We start from the raw sequence: 5,497 nt of genomic DNA, 5'->3' as shown, positions 1-5,497 counted from the left end.
TCAGATCTCAAGCATGTCAATTAAAACATTATTTACAGGGAAACGAGATTTCCTGTAACTCTAAACACGGTTCCTCTTTCCATACTCCAGTTGACCGGTTTCTTGGAATCAACAAACATACAGTAAGTCATCTTCATTTTTTTTTTGTTAATGTAAGCTTCAATTGTATACATTTAGATAGTTTGTTTATTTCTTTCTAGTTATAGAATCAACAAGACATTATTTGTGCTTTTGCAGCTTCACCTTATGGCAAGCTTTATGTCTTTCATATCATTGCAGCACGCTTGTTCAACAACTGTTCCGCCCACCGGATGTATCCGTTGCTACTATTATTACCATCACCATGTCTTTATAAACTCTATGGATAACACAAGTGTAAGAGATTGAACAGGAAGGATGTTGCATACGTGGAAGACTTTAATTTCGGTTGCAAATGTGAAGCCGTTACTTCGGGTTGTAATTGTGAGGATGTCGGTTCGAGAGGTTATTGTAAATTACTGTTATTTTTAAACCTATATACATTTGTGGTACTTTGAAACTTTGTTGTATACTTGAAGCATGTTTTGTGTATTTGAAGCGAGCTTTGTATATATGAAATGTGTTTTGCATTTATTTTCATTAGGTTCTCTGGAAATTATTGGTTTTATAATTTTTTTTAAAAAAATAAAAAATCTGTTATGCAGGAGACAAAAAGTGCATGTTAGTGTAGAATTCAAAAGGTGCGGTTCTTTGGGTACAAGGAAAAAAGATACAGTTCTTAGTAAATAACTAAAAGGTGCGGTTCAATCACCAAAAGGTTCGATGCTATAAGATGCGGTCATAGGCCCGCATCTTCAGGCCAGTTTTGTACTAGTGTGAAACCGGGATATTAAAATAAGAATTTTGGTTTTTTTACTTTTCCATTTTTGTGTTTTTTTTATTTTATGGTTTTTTTTATTTTTGGGTTTTTTGTGGTCCAAAATGGTTCTCAAAGTTTTCAATTTCAAAAAAGTTCTCTTATAATCCTGATTCTATATATATATATATATATATATATATATATATATATATATATATATATGATTGATTTCTTTTGAAAACCATTTTGAGTTTTAATAACTCGAAAGAACTCAACGTAACAAATTTTTTTTCGAATTTTTTTTACACATGTGTAATACGTAAGTGTAAGTAATGTACAAAAGATTACAGTACTTTTTTACACACCGAATCGACTTTTTACACATGTGTAACTAACGTTTAAACTTGTGTAATTATCAAAAATACTTATTCTCTCTCCTGCTTTATTTTTTAATTAGATTTAATCGCAGCCACATATTTTATATCATTTAATTAAATGTGTGGTTCAAAATTGAGTTATTAAAGTTCTTAAAACTCACCATGGTTCTCAAAATAACCCTTCCCTATATATATATATAAGGGTTCAAATAAGAATAAGGAGTTTCATAAGAATTGTAAGAACCAACAAATTTTTGACATTAACAATTCTTGGAAACTATGTCGGTTATTGGTAATTTTTAATCTCAGCCATTTTGTAACATGGTCCAATTGCTATGATTTATTCTTAAACTCTCCAGAAAACTACTTATTTTTAGGATAACCTCCCCCTGTATATATGTGTGTGTGTGTGTGTGTGTTTTGGATCAAATACAAATAAAATTAACGTACTTTTTGACATTAACAATTCTTGGAAACTATGTCGGTTATTTTTAGAAAACTACTTAAACTCTCCAAATAAGAATAAGGAGTTTCATAAGAATTGTAAGAACCAACAAATTTTTGACATTAACAATTCTTGAAAACTATGTCGGTTATTGGTAATTTTTAGTCTCAGCCATTTTGTAACATGGTCCAATTGCTATGATTTATTCTTAAACTCTCCAGAAAACTACTTATTTTTAGGATAACCTCCCCCTGTATATATGTGTGTGTGTGTGTGTGTGTTTTGGATCAAATACAAATAAAATTAACGTACTAATTGTGAGAATCAAGTAAAATAATTATATATACAAGTAGAGTAATTATGTAATTACATTATAGAGTAATTACTCAATTACTCTATAATATAATTATATAATTACTCTATTTGATTCTCACAATTAACACGTTAATTTTATTTGTATGATAATTTTCCCTTATATGTATATATTAGTTATGGTGAGAACATTATATAAATTTAATTCCCCTCGGTATAAAATCCTATTAACTTTCCACTTTAACTCAATTTTAATTTTAATCTCAATTTCAGTTTTACAATCAAATATAAAATATAGAACTACATCCTATAATATATGTGTTTGTAAGCAAAGACACAAAAAGACTAAAGAGGAATATACATTAATATCTTTATTTCAATTTATTCTAATTTTGTAAAAACCTTAGAATCTAAGAATGTTACATTATTCCCCATCACTATATTTCTTTCCTTAAAAAAACAACTAATAATCAGCAAACCATAATTCCGGTTATGATTAGCAAATCAAATATTGTTTTTGTTTAAACACAACTTTAAAATAGTCACCACAAATAGTATAATATAAACAATAATAATAATAATAATAATAATACTGGTCCTGCAAACCCACCTGTCACTCACTCCCTCCAATTTCTTTCTTTCTTTATTCTCTCTCCTCCCTAAAAGTCATTCTCTTTACCTGCAAATTCTTTCCCTTTAGTCAAAAGCCATACTGCCCCATGGGCCCCTTCTTCACCACACAAAACAAACACACCATCCATTTCCATTTCTAATTCTTCTTCATCATCAACTCCAGATTTTAGATTCCCATCCATTCATTAATTAACTCTTATCAATCAACTCCACATTTGACAGATTACTCATCATTTCAATTACCAATTACAACTGTAAAGCTTACAAACATACAAAACCCTAGATCCATTAATCCAAATCCATAATATCAACAACAAACACAATGCCTTCAAGGCAACCACCTTCATTCACTCACACCAAACACAAAGCCACCTTGGTCTTTCTTGTTATCACCGTTTTCTCATCCGTATTAATATTACTCGGAATCCTGTACCTGATATACTACGTACTCATCCACCGTGCGCGTACCAGTCCTCTCAACAACACATGCCCCGTCTTCCTAAAACTACGTCGTTACACCTACAAGGAGCTCGTCTCCGCCACCAACAACTTCTCCGACGACAACTACATCGGGAAGGGAGGTTCTGGAACCGTCTACCGCGGCATTCTCCGTACAGGAAAACTCGTAGCTGTCAAGCTGCTTGACTCCGATTCGCTCGAGTTCCAAAACGAGCTACGGATTCTCGCCGGATTGGACTCTCGGTTCGTTGTCTCTTTGCTAGGTTACTGCGTGGATAAGAAGAAGCGAGTGGTGGTGTACGAGTACATGCCCAATCGGAGTTTACAGGAGTCGTTGTTTTCCGATAGGATGTTGAACTGGGATACAAGGTTCGAGATTATTCTGGATATAGCTAGGGCGTTAGAGTTTCTTCACCGTCAGTGTGATCCGCCGGTCATTCACGGTGATGTGAAGCCGAGCAATGTGTTACTCGATGCAGAGTTTCGTGCCAAGATTTCGGATTTCGGGTTGTCGAGGTTTAAGATGGACCAAGAGTATAGCGTTGATTTGTTCAGTCAGGATCTGTCTGGGACATTAGCTGGTAATGGAGAGTCTACGGCGATTGGGACGCCGTTCGAGAGTGGTACCGAGGTGGATTTCGCTCTTGCGCTGCAAGCGTCGTCGTCTTCTACGCCGATTAATAGTAAACTTGTGTGTAACCATCTTAAAGGGACGGAGAAAGGAAAGAAGCTTTCGGTTAGTCAGACTAAGTTCACGAGTTATGACGATGGTTCGGGTCACAATTTCGATGATAATAATAATGATAATCGTGTTAGAGAGTTGAATTTGAATGCTGGTAAGAAGCAATGGGGGAAAGATTGGTGGTGGAAGCAGGATGGTAGTGGCGAGCTTTCGAGTAAAGATTATGTTCGGGAATGGATAGGAAGTCAGATCTGCCCGTCTGCGAATGCTAATCCGGAATGGGACGATGACAAGAACTCTGAAAAACCGGAATTCGATCACTGTCACACACCGAAAGTGAATGGTTCGAACGAGAACAGACAGTTGGAAGCTGAAGAACCGAGAGGGTGGAAACCTCATAGGAAAATGCAAGAATGGTGGAAGGAAGAACACCTTGACGAGCTCACGAAGAAGAAAGTTGAAAAGAAGGTTAAACGAAGATTCAAACTCAAAGTCTTTAAACAAAAACTGAAACCGAACAAGCACGATCGCAATTCGGAGTTCAGTTTTCGGAAGAATTCAAAGAACAATACTGAAATGTACAGCGGCGATGTTTTCAGTCGAGAGTTAAGCAGCACGACGAGCATGAGGGGGACGCTGTGCTATGTGGCACCAGAATACGGTGGCTGCGAGTACTTAATCGAAAAGACTGATATCTATAGTTTTGGAGTGCTGATTCTGGTGATTGTTTCGGGTCGTAGGCCGTTACATGTTCTTGCTTCACCGATGAAGCTTGAAAAGGCGAATTTAATAAGTTGGTGCCGGCAACTAGCGCAAGGTGGCGACTTGTTGGAGCTCCTGGATGAGAAATTGAAAGATGATTATAATAAAACTCAAGCAATTTTGTGCGTGAATTTGGCTCTTGCTTGTTTACAAAAGATGCCAGAGTTGCGGCCGGATATTGGGGATATTGTCAAGATTTTGAAAGGGGAAATGGAACTTCCGGTGGTTCCGTTTGAGTTTTCTCCATCGCCGCCTTCAAAGTTGGCTGGAAGATCAAGATCTAGGCGGAAGAACAAAAGTAATGTTGAATAATGGGCTTTAGGGATTTCACGACTCAGTTTAAAACCGTTATGGGTATAGTTAAGTCATTAGTTCTTATTTTAAATTAATTTATTACTGAAGCCAAAACCGGAATCAAACTGTTAGTAACGGTTCAGTTTTGGCTTTTGGTGATAAAAAACCGTTGCTAACTGTTTGGTTCACGGTTTGACCTTGAATCGGTTCGTGAACGCCTCTAATGGATTCCACGTTAGTGATTTGTAAGATGAAGTGGCGCAGTGCTAAGCCCGCCCTTGAGTTAATCTCTGGTTTTCTACATGTAACCTCTGAGCTAATGTATCATGGGCTCATTGGTAACCGATTCTCACGATTCAGATAGATATAAAAGATTCATGGTTTGATATAGGTAATGTGTTGGATTTGATTACAGTGTTTGCTTGCTATTATTGTAGAGTTAGAGTTTTGGGTTAATCATTATATTCGATTCATGGACGATATAGATTTTTGTTCAATTTATTCGATTCATGTGGCTTTATTAATCAGATCCATCTTATTGGTTTCAAAAGTTCAAGCATTGTTATCAGTAATTATTAGTTAAAAGATATAAAGGATAAGAAGTTAATGATGTATCTTTGAGGACGTTTTACTCCGGCTCATCAGTAGGTGGAAGTTCGACACTATTTGAACCACATTTGAACCGATATAAAGCA

At 35.8% G+C, this 5,497-nt stretch overlaps 1 pseudogene; it reads left to right on the top strand.

Moving 5' to 3' along the window:
* The first annotated feature begins 2,927 nt into the window (after positions 1-2,927).
* On the top strand, positions 2,928-5,084 carry LOC143623373 (putative receptor-like protein kinase At1g80870 pseudogene; annotated as a pseudogene).
* Positions 5,085-5,497: the final 413 nt, after the last annotated feature.

The sequence above is a fragment of the Bidens hawaiensis genome, unplaced genomic scaffold (genome assembly GCF_021521415.1).
Source record: "Bidens hawaiensis isolate Kalapana, Puna unplaced genomic scaffold, B.hawaiensis_p1.1 tig00003430_1, whole genome shotgun sequence".
NCBI lineage: Eukaryota > Viridiplantae > Streptophyta > Magnoliopsida > Asterales > Asteraceae > Bidens > Bidens hawaiensis.
The sequence above is the reverse complement of the archived record's forward strand: the minus strand, read 5'-3'. Positions and strand labels throughout refer to the sequence as shown.